This window comes from Phacochoerus africanus, chromosome 6 (assembly GCF_016906955.1).
Source record: "Phacochoerus africanus isolate WHEZ1 chromosome 6, ROS_Pafr_v1, whole genome shotgun sequence".
In the NCBI taxonomy this organism is placed as follows: Eukaryota; Metazoa; Chordata; class Mammalia; order Artiodactyla; family Suidae; genus Phacochoerus; species Phacochoerus africanus.
The window spans coordinates 105,455,888-105,470,130 of NC_062549.1; the positions used below are offsets into that span (position 1 = coordinate 105,455,888).

The window sequence follows — 14,243 nt, forward strand, 5'->3', positions numbered from 1 at the left end:
TAGGGAGAGGAATAAGAGGGGCCGACTTTCCGGTTTGGAGAGTAGCTTCAGAAGGAAAGAGGGAAGGTAGGGGGACCCCAGAGGCGAGACAGAAGGAGCCTGAAGCGATGAATGAGCCTGAGTTACTGCAGCCTTTGTCGGCAAACTGCAATCACAAGTGGGGAACCGGGAGGAAGAGGATGTTTAAGGAGAAACTGAGTCAGTTGCAGGCATGCTCCGTGTGAGTGCCTCTGGGAGGTGCAGGGGCCAACAGTACCAGGTCACCCTTCCTGAGCACGTGTTATGTGCCGGCATAGGGCTGAGTATTTTTATAAATCTTATTCATCCTTCGCTGCAACCCTGTCTTAGGTATTATGTCATCTACATTTTCCTGAGAAGGGAACTCAGGCATAGAAAGGTTAAATAAGTGGCGGGAGATGACATACTTGCTGACAGGTGGGACCAGACTTGGACCCCCAGATTGGCTGATCAGACTCCCCACCTTTCATCCACTGGCTATACTGCTGCTCAGCAGGGTGGGTGTAGAACGCAGGAGGAGATAGGCTACTGACAGTGAGTATAGATTTCAAAGATTACATGTGGTTGGCAATGCAGTGGAGGAAAGAACACGAGGTGGGTAGAGAAAGCAGACCATGTGAGGAGGAGAGATATGATAGGGACATGCGGAGGTGACAGGCGTCATTGTTTTGTTCCAACATGGGTAACCCTTAAGCTTGTTTACAGACCAGGGACAAGAAATCTTAAATTTCAAAACCGAAGAAGGGCAGGGTAACTTGGGGGACAGGTGACAGGACTAGCCTTGACAGGCAGAGACAGAGGTGTGCCGACAGGTGAGCATGAGAGGTCAAGGACATCTCAGTATAGCTCTGACAGAGCCTAGGAGACCAGGGCATGGAGCCAGGTCAGAGGAAGGAAGTGTATCTGGTGGCTTCTCAGGGGCCCTTTGAGCCTCTGATTGCCTCTGGCATGAAATCAGAGAAAATGCACATTCCTCATTCTTTTGCAAACAGTTTGAATGGATGCACAGACTATGAAGGCCCGAGGGCCCCCAGACATAGTTCTCTCTGCAGTCTCTTCTGTGTCTAAGAATTATCTTTGATAAGCTAAGTTTGAAGTGAGAGTGAAATGTCCACATAGAAACTAGGAGAAGCAGAGGAAATGATGGGGTTTTCCATTAAATAGTTTCCTTGGGCTGCAGAGTACAGTCTGTGGACAAGAAAGCAAAGCTGCTGGGCCCAGGTGGATGCCAAGCAAGCAGCTATGACCCACGGACCAAGTGCCCTAACTCCCCAGTGGGGCCAGGCCCTGGCATCCGGGGATGCTCTGCAGGACAGGGTGGGCAGGCCCGCTCCCAGGCCCAGCGGCTCTCATGACCTGGGGGGCTGGGAGACAGTTCAATGTCAGGTAGAGCTCGGATCCCAGAAGCGGGATGTTGCCTAGGCTTCAGTCAACCCCGGCACTCAGCAGCCCTGTTATCAGTGAGAAGGAGAGGAGCCTGGGGCAGAGACCCTGGTGAAGACACCTGTCAGTGCGCTTGGCCTTGGGGTATCTAGGTGTCCCCAGGGCAGTTTCACTTGCTGGGAAGTGCAAAGGATCACACTCAGGGCCAGTCAGGGGCAGGGGTGGACCAGCCACTCATACCTTCTGGGGCCTGAAGTTTCTTCTTTAATGTTGTTTTTAATCTGAGGAGTCATCGTCAGTAATTCATTACCTATTTATGAGAAACACTTGAGTAACACCCTGAAGACTGCGTTAAGCTAATTACTTGGACTAACACCAGATGGCATTATTTCCTGGGGGTGAACAAGCCTCTGGCACTGCCAGCCCGGGCTCAGACTGCTGGCTGTGGCGCAGACACAGGCATGGAAGAAAGACCCCGGCTTCAGGCCCACAGCCTGATTGCTCTCCCTGAGTCATCAGCCGTCTTCGTGGGTGCTGCTGAAGGGAAGGGCCAAGTCCAGGCAGAGAAGGACAATGCCATGAATCCTTCTTAGTGATCAGGGTTTGAGTTAATCATACCTTTGCCATTTTCTGCATTTCTCATGCTTTGTCATTTGGGGGCCCTGCTGCCCCTGGAGAGACTGCCCCCTCAGGGCTTGCTAATTCCTAGAGAGAGTAAAGCCTCACACAGATGCCCTTCACATGCAAACCGGCCCATCCAGAGCCCGTACGCCCTCCTCTTCCTCCGTCTGGCTCTCACACTCTGGGCTACCATCCATCTGCCCTAATCACCCCAGGGTCAGGTACTCAACAAGTAGAGACAGCCTGTACACCCCAGAACCTGCTGGAATTATTCAAACTGGCCATCCTAAGCCTGCTTATCCTACCTCACTTACTCTTTCTCACAAGATACAACAAGAAAGCCTCTTGTGCCTGTCTTCCTCCCACTCTGCCCACCTCCAGACCAACCCTGGTGCTTCTCCGTGTAGCCCTGCATGGTGTAGCATACCCCCTCCTCTTTTTCTTATTTGTCTTTTTGCCTTTTCTAGGGCCACTCCCACGGCATGTGGAGGTTCCCAGGCTAGGGGTCCAATCGGAGCTGTAGCCGCCGGCCTACACCCCAGCTCATGGGGACACCAGATCCTTAACCCACTGAGCAAGGCCAGGGATCGAACCCACAACTTCATGGTTCCTAGTCGGATTCATTAACCACTGAGCCACGACGGGAACTCCGCACCCCCTCCTCTTGAAACTGTCTTTTCAAAGGCAATGGTCTCCTGCTTTGTTGGCCTTATCACATCTGAATATTAAGGAAACCTACATTTTAAAACAGAGTTTCTATTGAAACTGTGCTCATTTGTGAACCATAAAAATGACCTGGCAGAGAGAAGGAATTCATGTTTATTGCACATTCTATTATGCAGCAGGCATTGTTATAGTCATTTTTAATCTATTACTTAATGGTATTTTCCTGGTAACTCTCTAATGTAGATATTTTACAAAAACTCAAATAGTTTAAGTTCCATTTCCAAGGTCACAGAGGCTAAACCCAGACCTTCTGATTCCCAGCCAGACTTTCCTACTGCACTGGTCATAGATCCCAAGACAGTTCTTCTTACTCTTCCTTTATCCTCTCTTCCCTTCTCTGATTAATGACCACCACCCATCCCATCCTCTACCATTTTCTTTCTTCTATCCTTCCCTTTACTTATTTAATTATCTATCTATCTTTCCGAAACTGTTTATTTGCCATCAACCTATTTCAACTTTGAGAGGTTGTGGAAGAACAGCTTAAGACCACTTGGTGGTTGCTCTTACCCATGTAGGGGTCTGAGCTGTGGGCTGCAGACCAGTCCTCAGTGGTGGGCTGAGCCCTCTGATCGTCAGTGGGGAACTGCTGGACGCGCACAGAGGGCGCCCGCACGTCTTCGGATCAGTCTGTGACTTCAGGTTGAGTGGCAGTGAACTCGGGAGCTGGAGTGGTCCATACAGCCTGAAATCTCTCCTTAGTCACAGCCATCTCAGCGGCCGCTTGCTCATCCTTGTCAATCTCTTCGGGATCCCTGTAGAAGCAGGGACCCGGCAGGATCTCCTGTGGTTGTTCATGGGAGATGGTGAAGAACTTCCTGGGATGGGCTCCCTTGTTGCAGCATTGGGTGGCAATGTCCACATAACACAGCGGAGAGTCTGTGTTATGGGGAGGGCTGGTAGGCAGATTAACATAAGATGCTTCTGTGGGAGGCTGGTGCTCAGCCCTGAGATCAGGAACCACCAGAAGTCTTGGCTCCCCGAGGCTGCCTACAACTGGGTAGCGAGGCTTCCGGGAGTGAAGTGCCCACAGCAGGAGTGGCTCCAGTGGCAGCAGCAAAGTGCAGCACAGCTCACTGAGAGTATTCACGGAGGATAAGACATCAGCTGGGAAATGAATGGCAACAATGGCACGAATGGCCAGCAGAAGCTTCCGCCAAGTTCTCTCCAGATTTATGATGTATATGCTATCACTTTACCTTTTGTAGGGGTTCTATTTGGAAGTCAAAGCTGGTGCCATCTAAGTGGGTTCCTGCCTTAAGGAATCTGAGGACATCCTTCTTGATTTGCATAACATCAAGGGCTCTGAACATTGTAAAATCTCCCTTTAAGTGACAATGGGAACACAGAACAACCTTACATTTCTCTTTAAACCAAAACATTCTTGGCAATGTTATCTGTGTGTCTATTTTATCTGGGGGGAAATCTGAAAGACAAATCATCAATTCTAGGATATAATAAAATCTCTTCTTTAATTAAAAAAACTTCAAGGTCTGAATTTGTAAGTATTTTACATTCTAAGTTCAATAATAAAATTTCAGATATGCAGTTCCTGATGTGGCATAATGGGATCAGTGGAGTCCTGGGAGGGCTGGGATGCAGGTTCGATCTCCAGCCTGGCGCAGTGGGTTAAGGATCCGGCGTTGCCATAGCAATGTGGGATCCGAGCCACGTCTGTGACCTACATTACAGCTCATGGCAATGCGGATCCTTAACCCACTGAGCGAGGCCAGGGATCGAATGTGCATCCTCATGGATCCTAGTTGGGTTTGTTAACTGCTGAGCCATGAAGGGAACTCCCGTGAACTTAGTTTTAAATGCTTGTTTAGAACACCAGGACCAAAGCAGAGTAAGCAAGTCTGGATTTTTCCTCCCATGTGAAATAACTATAAATTCAGACAAAACTTATGAAACAGTATGATTCAAGAAATTGCATATCAGGTAACAGGGGACAGCGATGCCTGAGATGCAGGAGACCACAGGGCACCCCTACAACTGGCCCGACTTGCTGCCTAAAAAGAGTTTCCAGGCTGTGGTACAGGCAGAAGGAACCAAGCAGAGCCTGGTGGGTTCCCTGCATTGAAGAGGCAGAGTAACCAAGATGAGACAGCTGCAGATAACGAGAACTCTAGAAAAATACAGAGGCGCCCCTCAAGTATTCACCTGAGTACTATTCACTGCACCTGTGTGAGGAAAGCCTCCCCTGAATGGATAATTGAGAACAATACCTAGACTCACACAGAAAAGTAAATAGTACCCGTTATGACCAGCCAGGCTGGCAAACCTCATAATCCATGAGGCATTAGGTAGCGCAGTCAGACTGATCTTGCCTCAGTAATGGGGCAAAAAAGCCCTAGATTGAATGCTGCTTGGGTTGTGCCAAACAAAGCTTAAACCAAGACCTGAGAGGCTCAAACTGTTTCCAGGTACTTTGTCATCCAAACAAAAGTCAAGAATATTTAGGAGGCATTCCCGTCATGGCTCAGTGGTTAACAAACCTGACTAGTAACCATGAGGTTGCGGGTTTGACCCCCGGCCTCACCCAGTGGGTTAAGGATCCGGCGTTGCCATGAGCTATGGTGTAGGTCGAAGATGCAGCTCAGATCCCTCATTGCTATGGCTGTGGCGTGGGCTGGCACTAAGGCTCCGATTCACCCCTAGCCTGGGAACCTCCATACGCCACAGGTGCGGCCCTAAAGAGACAAAAGACCAAAAAAAAAGAAAAGAATACTTCTGAAATACCCAAATATGCAGCACCCAGCAAAGTACAATAACTGGGATCCTACAGAAATTACCAAACATAAAGAAGCAGAAGAATATGACTCTAAGGAAGAGGAAAATCAATCAGTTGAAACCACCAGAACTGATATGGATGATAGCATTAGTAAAACAAACTAAAAAACCCCTTTAAAACAATAATTCGAAAAGCTAGGGGGGGGGGAAATTAAACACAAAAAGCAAAGAACTGAAAGGTAGAAAACAAATCCAAGATGAGCTTCTAGACATGAAAACTATGGTGTCTGAAATAAAAAATATATCAGGCAAGATTAACAAAAGATTAGACATTGCAGGGAAAAAGATTAGTGAACTCGAAAAGATAGTGATAGAAACTAAGTTCATTAATCACTTCGTATGCAATATCTGATCTGCTGTTAATCCAGTCCACTGTACGTTTTCATTTCAGACACATGATTTGTTTCTTTGATATTGCCCACATTTCTACTTAGATTTTTGAAACTATGAAATGCAGTTATAATAACTTTTTTTTTTTGTCTTTTTGCCATTTCTTGGGCCGCTCCCGCGGCATAAGGAGGTTCCCAGGCTAGGGGTCTAATCGGAGCTGTAGCTGTTGGCCTGCACCAGAGCCACAGCAACGCAGGATCCGAGCCGCGTCTGCGACCTACACCACAGCTCACGGCAACGCCGGATCGTTAACCCACTGAGCAAGGGCAGGGACCGAACCCGCAACCTCATGGTTCCTAGTCGGATTCGTTAACCACTGCGCCACGACGGGAACTCCATAATAACTATTTTAATGTCCTTGTCAGCTAAATTTAACATCTGTATCAATTCTTTGTTGTTTTCAAGTGCTTGATTGATTTCCCCCCTCATCATGGATCATATTTTTCTGCTTCTTTGAATGCTTAGTAATCTATTTTTTTCCTTTTCGGCCAGTCTAAGGCATATGGAGTTCCTTGGTCAGGGATCAGATCTGAGCCGAGCTGTAGTTTCAACGTAAGCCACAGCTGGGGCAACACCGGATCCTTAACCCACTGCGCCAGGCTGGAGATCGAACCTGCATCCCAGCCCTCCCAAGACTCCACTGATCCCATTATGCCACATCAGGAACTGAATGCCTAGTTATTTATTTATTGGAAGCTAGACATTGTGAATTTTTTGGTTGCGTGTTAGATAGGTTTGTATTCCTATAAATAATCCTGAGCTTTACTCTGGGATAAAATTACTCGGAAGTTGTTTGGTCCTTTTAGGTCCTCCTTTTAAGATAAGTTATGTGGGACCAGAGTCCTGTTTACTCTGGGGATAATTGCTTCGCAGCTGAGGAAGGCTTTTCTGAGTGCTCCACCCAATGCCCCAGGGCTTATGCGGTGGGAACAGGCACTCTTCCCAGTCAGTGTGAGGCCAGGTACCTTTCCCTCCGATTGTTAAGGGTGATACTTTCTTCCGTCTCTGTACTAATACACTCAGCAGTTCTCCGTAGAAATCACCAAAGCGACTCTCTCTCTGTTGGCCTCTGAGTTTCTCTCTCGGTACAGTGCTCTCCTTTCTGGCACACTCCACTGCAATTCTAGCTACCTTAGCAGCTCTGGACTCGGAACAATGCCTTCTTATCTCTCTGAGTCTTCTGGGCTTTTCCAGATTCACCTTTCCTGAACCCCAGCCAGAATCTCTCCCAAGGGAGTCAGCCTGGGCAGTCAGGGTCTCACCTTGATTTGTTCCCCATCTCGCAGGGCTCACTGGCCTCCATTGCCTAACGTGAAGGGTCTTGAAAACCACTATTTTGTGTATTGCGTCCAGTGTTAAAATTTTAGGCAGGAGGGTAAACACAGTCACTGTTTTTCCATCTTAATTAGAAGTAGGACTCCTGGACCGTTTGCCTGCACTTTGGTTACTGATGGGGTAGGCTCTCTATCTGCCACATTCCTAGCAGTTTTTCTGTTTGTTTTGTTTGTTCTTTTCTGTTTTTATTTGTATTGATTATTTCTTTGTGATTTCATTTTATATCCTACACTAATTCATTCATTACTTTAAAAAAAAAAAGATTATTTTTAGAACAGTTGTAGGTCCGCAGAAAATAAAGAGGAAGGTACAGAGAGGTCCATTATCTCCACGTGCGGACACCATGCCTGCATAGCCTTCCCTGTTATCCGCATCCCCCAGCAGGAGGGCACATTCGTTTCAAATGATGACCTATTGACCCACTGACACATCAGAATTAGCTGAAGGCCATGGCTTACCTTAGGGCTCATTCTAGGCGTTATATATTTCATGGGTTTGGACAAGTGTGAAATGACATTTATCTATCATTACAATATCATGCAGAGTATTTTCACTGTCCCAGAAATGCTCAGTGTTTGAGCGTTCTGTTCCTCCTCCTCCCTAACCATTTGCATCCATTGATCTTCTTACTGTCTTTAAGGTTTTACCTTTTCCAGAATGTCATATGCTTGGAATCCTGCAGATGTAAACTTCTCAGATTCTTTCACTTAGTAATGTACATTTATGGTTCCTCCAGGAAGTGCCCAGGCTAGTGGCTGAATTGGAGCGACGGCAGCTGGCCTACGCCACAGTCACAACATCTTGGGATCCGAGCCAAGTCTGCGACCCATACCACAGCTCACAGCAACGCTGGATCCTCGATCTGCTGAGCATGGCCAGGGATCAAACCTGCATCCTAATAGACACTATGTCAGGTTTTTAACCTGCTGAGCCACAATGGAAACTCCAGAACTTTTTAATTTTTAACGAAGTCCAGCTTATCAGTTCTTCCTTTCATGAAATGTCTTTGCTGTTGTCTAAATTACCCATATCCAAGATCATCTAGATTTTCTATGTTATCTTCTAGGAACTTATAGTTTTGTGTTTTGCAGTTAGGTCTTTAATACATTGGAGTTATTTTTTGTGAAGGGTGTAAGTTCTATATCCAGATTCATCTTTTTGTATGTTGCTATCCAGTTGTTTCTGTACCACTTGTTAAAAGAGATTGTCTTCGCTCCAAGGTATTGCCTTTGATCCTTTGTCATAGATCAGTTGACTCCATTCACACAAGCCTACTTCAGGGCTCTCCATTCTATTCTGTTCATCTCCCCTTTCTTGACATCTGTATAGAATTCTGGACCTAAGATGTTTCTTGCTGTCCCTAGGGGTAGAGGATTTTTACATCTACTCTTCTTCCAGCAGAGATAGATGTTTGCCTATTTCTTGGGGGAGAGTTTCCTACCTTCTCCTAAGTTGGGTTTTCCTCCTCCTCTTCTCCCAGAAGCCATGCATCTAACAGGTTCCCTCTCCCTCCTTTAACGGCTTACAGATCTTGCTCCCCAGGAGAAAAGGGTCCAGGGAGGCAATCGGGGCTTTGGGTTTGTCCCTCTCAGCCATCATTACCTGCTTCCATCTGTGTCAGAGCAGACTCTTGGCAGTCTCCTGCCTGCCCCCAGCCTTTCTTGCAAGCAACCCATACAGGCTCATGAAGAAGAGCCTACAAGCGAAGTGAGCTCTCCTGGTGTCTGGGGCCCCACTCTTCCAAACTGCCATGCTGACCCATCCTTGACCTCCAAGAATTTGTTAAACTTTAATTTACTTTTGACTTGTTTGTTTGACAGTCTCATCGTTCTCTCTGGCTCTGCTAAAGGAGAGACACTGTGTGTGACCCACCTTGCCTCCGAGGGCCTTGCTCCTCCTGGAATTTGGTTTACTTAGTTGCCTTGTGAACTCAGATCTCTCATGGGCTCAGCAGAAGTTATGGTTGTATAGCGTATCCAGGACAGGAATAACACACTTGCCAGCTTTCTTCATCCCAAGAGAAAGCCTCATTATCTTAGCATCGAATTCACTCTTTTTCTCAACGGCCAGAAGAGGTGACTCGCCCATTTCGCACAGAGGACCCTGAGCTCTTGGAGGGGTTCTGCTCCTCAATTGGAGGGTGATGACGCTGGGACGCCCCGGCTTCCAGAAATGTGCGAGGTCTTCATTGGGATGGGGGTGGGCAGGGGGAGACAGCAGAAAGCCTAGGGGTGTCCCGGAAGTGAGAGAGCATGGGGAATAGAGGCTGCCCAGGGGGTGGGGGTCCAGATATTCACTCCTCGGTGGGAGGTAGGAACCCAGCTATCAACCAAGAACAAAAAGCCTGGCAGGCTGACTTTCTGAAACATCACCCGGGGCAGTGGGGGGTGGGGAGGGGGGAGGACAGTGAACTGTGAACAACCATGGTCACGGTCACCTTCGCAATCACGCAGTACCTGGCCTCACCCTGCACCCTCCACCGCCTGCCCCACAGACCTTCGCAGCTGTGCTCTCCAGGCTCAGCATTCACGACTGCTCCGTGCCCGCCCGCCCACGATGCAGGATGCAGGATGCAGCCGCACTAGCCCACTAGCTTCTCAAACACACATCTCCCTTTCCTGACTTATCTACTTCTTAACAGGTGTTCCCCCAACCTATCGTGCCCCACCTGACTCCCACAAGGCACCCTCGGTTCTGTCCTCCAAAAGCTCAGGAGAGGGGACAACAGCTCGGAGTATGTGTGTCCCCTAGGGGTGGAGAGAACACCTGTACACATTGTGAATGTGAAATGAAAGAAAGGCTCTAAGTGCGAATGGCAGAAGGAGGGCACCCCAGCAAAGGGGTGGGAAGGCTCAGGGGGCACTCACAGGGGAAGAGGCAAACATGGGATCGCTCATTTTATCACAATTCCAGAGCAGCCCAGGATTGGTTAAGGATTTGGTGAGATGCGAGTGTCTAGCTGCAGGTGAGACAGAATTAGCACCACAGTAACAATGATTGCCCATGTTGGGGATGCTCTTCCAGGCTGGCTGCAAGGAAAGGGACCTGGAAAGCCTCCCCTCCCTGCAGATGGACGCACAGACAGGGAGAGACACCTATGTGAATGGCTTGAGGGGCTGGAAGAGGTCTAATGCCAGAGTGGATGAAATCCCATCATAAGGGATTCAGTACTTTTAAAATGCAAGCCTTGGAGTTCCCGCTGTGGCACAACGGGTTAAGGATTTGGCACAGGTTTGACCCCCCAACCCAGCACAGAGTCAGTGTTACTGAAGCTGTGGTGTAGGTTGCAGCCGAGGCTCAGATTTGATCCCTGGCCTGGGAACTTCCATATGCTGTGCATGCAGAAAAAAAAAAAAAAAAAAAAAAGTGCAAATCTTTCTAAGAAAGGGGATGTGTTTTATTCCTTCGGTTTGGTTTTATGTGAGCAGCATGGGCTTTGAATCCATTAGAACTGAGTTCAAATCCTGACTCTACCAATTACCAGCAATAAGCACTGCGAACCTTTTAATTTTTAACCCTCTGAGCATCCCTTTCCTTGTCAGGAAAATGAGGATACTGACACCTGTCTTACAGGTGTGCGAGGATGAAGTGAGATGGTGAACACAAAACCCCTCATACAGCTTCTGCCACAAGAGTCATCCATCCAGTCACCAAATATTTACGGAGCAGCTACTCAGTGCCAAGTGGCACTCTACATGCTGGGGACTCAGCAGCGGACAGAGCAATTTCCCCACCGTCCTGGAGCTCGTACTCTAGAGTAGGATGATAAAAAGGCAAATAAGCAGGTACCTGTAAGACACGTCCAATAGCTAAGTGCTCCGGGGAACAACAGAGCAAGGGGATGGGGGGGTGGGGGGGCATCATTACAATTTTATGTAGGGCGGTCAAAGGCCTCTTCCTTGAGGTCATATTTGAGCAGGGCCTGAAGCAGGTGAGGGCGTGAGTGCCAAGGTTGGGGGTAGAGGGTTGGTAGAGGAGGGACAAGTGAACAAAGGTCTGGCGCCCATGACAGGTGGGGCACGTGGGATGGAGGACAAGGCGGCCAGGTGGCTGGAGCAAAGTAAGGACAGCAGGGAGCAGCGAAGGGAGAGGAAGGGGTGCTGAGGCTGTATCAGGTCTGCAGGACCCCTGGGCCATGGCTTTTACCTCGAGATGGGAGCTGGGGAGGGGCGCAAGAGAGAGTGGTGAAGGCCCCTGTTCACGCTGAGTGCTGTGAGGCGTGCAGACTGCAGAGAGTGACAGGTGTAGATGCAGGGAGCCTGGTTCACGAGGCTGATGCGACATAAGCAAATGCTGTCTAGGGCCTTGGTCTAACTGTGTGGGCGATGAGAAGAGGTGGATCTCAGATAGAAAATGGAGCTGCCAGGATGTGCTAATGATGCATGGAACGTGGCATGACAGAAAGAGAGCGAGGGGACCCCGTGTTGTCTGACCTGAGCAACTGGAAGGACAGACGTACAGTTATTGAGATGGAGAAGTTGAGGGGAAAGGGTTTGGATAAGTTTGGTTGGACACCAGGAAGAGCTGTCAGAAGACAGACAGACACATGAGTCTGGTGTGCAGAGGCGAGGTGAAGGCTGGAGGCAGCAGCGGACAGAGGGAGGTAGGACAGGGTTTGGGGCTCATCCTGTCTTTTCCCATGTAGGAGTGTCTGTAGGCAGGTGTAGAGAAGCTCTGGAAGGAGGGCAGGGCTCTGACAGCTCACACTCAGGCTCCACCCCTTCCTAGAAAGTGTTTTTGCAAGTGATTCTCTGCTTTGAGCTCACATGTTTGTCCATGGAGGACTTGGACTAGATAATCCTAAGGTGTGACAGACACAACATGGCTCTGCAGGTGTCTCACGGAGATTTAGACACGCTTAGGAAAAGAGGTGACACAGGAGTTCCCATTGTGGCTCAGTGGTAATGAACCCGACTAGTACCCATGAGGATGATGGGTTTGATCCCTTGCCCCACTCAGTGGGTTAAAGGATCTGGCGTTGCTGTGAGCAGTGGTGTAGGTTGCATGTTGCTTGGATCCCGTGTTGCTGTGGCTGTGGCGTAGGCCAGCAGCTACGGGTCTCATTCAACCCCTAGCCTGGGAACTTCCATATGCCCTAAAAAAAAAAGCAAAGAAAAGAAAGGAAAGAGAGGCAACACAGCAAACCATTCATAACCTGTGTGGATTCACCTATCAGCTACTACCAGGAAGCAGGGGAAAAATCCTGAGGGTTACAACCTACAGGGGCAGGTGCTCAGGGTGAGGTGAGGGCCCCCCAGGAGGGACGTGCTCCTTGGAGCCTGGCCGACCCAGCGGCTGAGCCGCCTGTTCCTTTTGCAGCTCAAACCCCAAAGCTCCATTTTCCCAAGAGAACTGCCTGCCTTTCTGAAGGGGGCTGCTTCCCCCTCTGAAAGCGCATCATGCCGCAGCTGCACCATTCAGTCCGGGCTTCTGGTCCGATGACTTGCTGAAGGAAGTAGTTCTTTGGCCTGAACCCCGCGTCTGTGATTGGTGGCCCCTCAGAGAATGTCCTAATGAGGCGGAAACTTCACTCAGCCAAGAGAGAAATGAAAGCATGTCATTAGCATTTCAAGTTGTCAAATGGGGCGGCAGCGGGGGGCGGGGCGGGGGGGGGGGGCGCTTGGGGAATAAATTATCATGAAATGAAAAACAAAAGCAGCGAAGTCAAATTAAGCAAGAAGAGAAGCCAAGCCATGGACTCAGACAGAACAAGCTGGAATTTAAGTAAAAATAGTTGAGAATTATACCCAACAAGTGGCTCTGTGCTGGGGTCATGTTGGTCAGAGGTGATGCCCACAATCAGGGGTCCAGGGAGTCGTAGCTCCGGGCCATTCACAGCAGGGAACTGGATGCCACCTCCAAGGTCCAAGGAAGGCAGAGACAAGAAAGATTGAGGGCATGGCGCCCAGACTCTGGTGGGCAGAAGAAGAATCACCTTTCACCTTTCCGTGTCTTAACACCTCAGATGATTCTGCTTCACGTGATCCTGGGCCACCCTTGAGGAAACCCTGCCATGGGACAGGAAGGTCCCAGCCAAGGAAGCTGGGGACTCGGGGAGGGTTTCAGTGTTTGGGCGGAGGGTTTTGTTGACCATGGAGACAGAAGCCTAGCCCTGGACAGACCAGCAAGGCAGCAGCAGGATCAGGCTGCTAATTGAGGCTGTGCAGGCTCACCCCTGGGGGCCAAGTATTGGGTCCATGTAAAGGACACATATCCTGGCCCCTAGTTTCTCCATCTCCTGCCTTAACGACAGAAGTCACGGCAGGGGAAGTGTGTCTGTGACTCTACTTGGGATGAGCAGGGAGAGGACAAGAGGATGCTTGGCAAACTATATGATACATCAAGACAATTTATGAGGGACGCCTATATGTATTTGCATTTCAACCATGGCTACCTTTGAAATGAAAGGGCTTTCCCCTCCAAACATTCACACACAAGAATGTTACACTGGTACTCCTCCTGGCCCAAGTATAGAAGGATTTGTATGTATGTATGTATGTATGTATTTTTAGGGTTGCAGGTGTGGCATATGGAGGTTCCCAGGCTAGGGGCTGAACTGGAACTACAGCTGCCAGCCTATACCACAGCCACAGCAACGCCAGATTCGAGCCGCATCTGCGAACTATACCACAGTTCATGGCAACGCCAGATCCTTAACCCACTGAGCAAGGCCAGGGATCGAACCCCCATCCTCATGGATACTAGTCAGGTTCATTTCCACTGAGCCACAATGGAAACTCCCGGACGACTTGTTTTTATTTTTATTTTTTTACTTTTTTTGCTTTTTAGGGTTGCACCTGCAGCATATGAAAGTTCCCAGGCTAGGGGCTGAATCAGAGCTGGAGCCCCATGCCTACACCATATCCACAGCAACTCGGGATCTGAGCTGTCTCTGCAACCTACACCATAGCTCACGGCAATACCGGATCCCCAACCCACTCAGTGAGTCCAGGGATCAAACCTGCATCTTCATGGAT

At 49.1% G+C, this 14,243-nt stretch overlaps 1 pseudogene; it reads right to left on the bottom strand.

Annotated features, from left to right (window-relative positions):
- Positions 1-3,231: 3,231 nt before the first annotated feature.
- Positions 3,232-4,061, bottom strand: LOC125128931 (40S ribosomal protein SA-like; annotated as a pseudogene).
- Between the last annotated feature and the right edge of the window lie 10,182 nt (positions 4,062-14,243).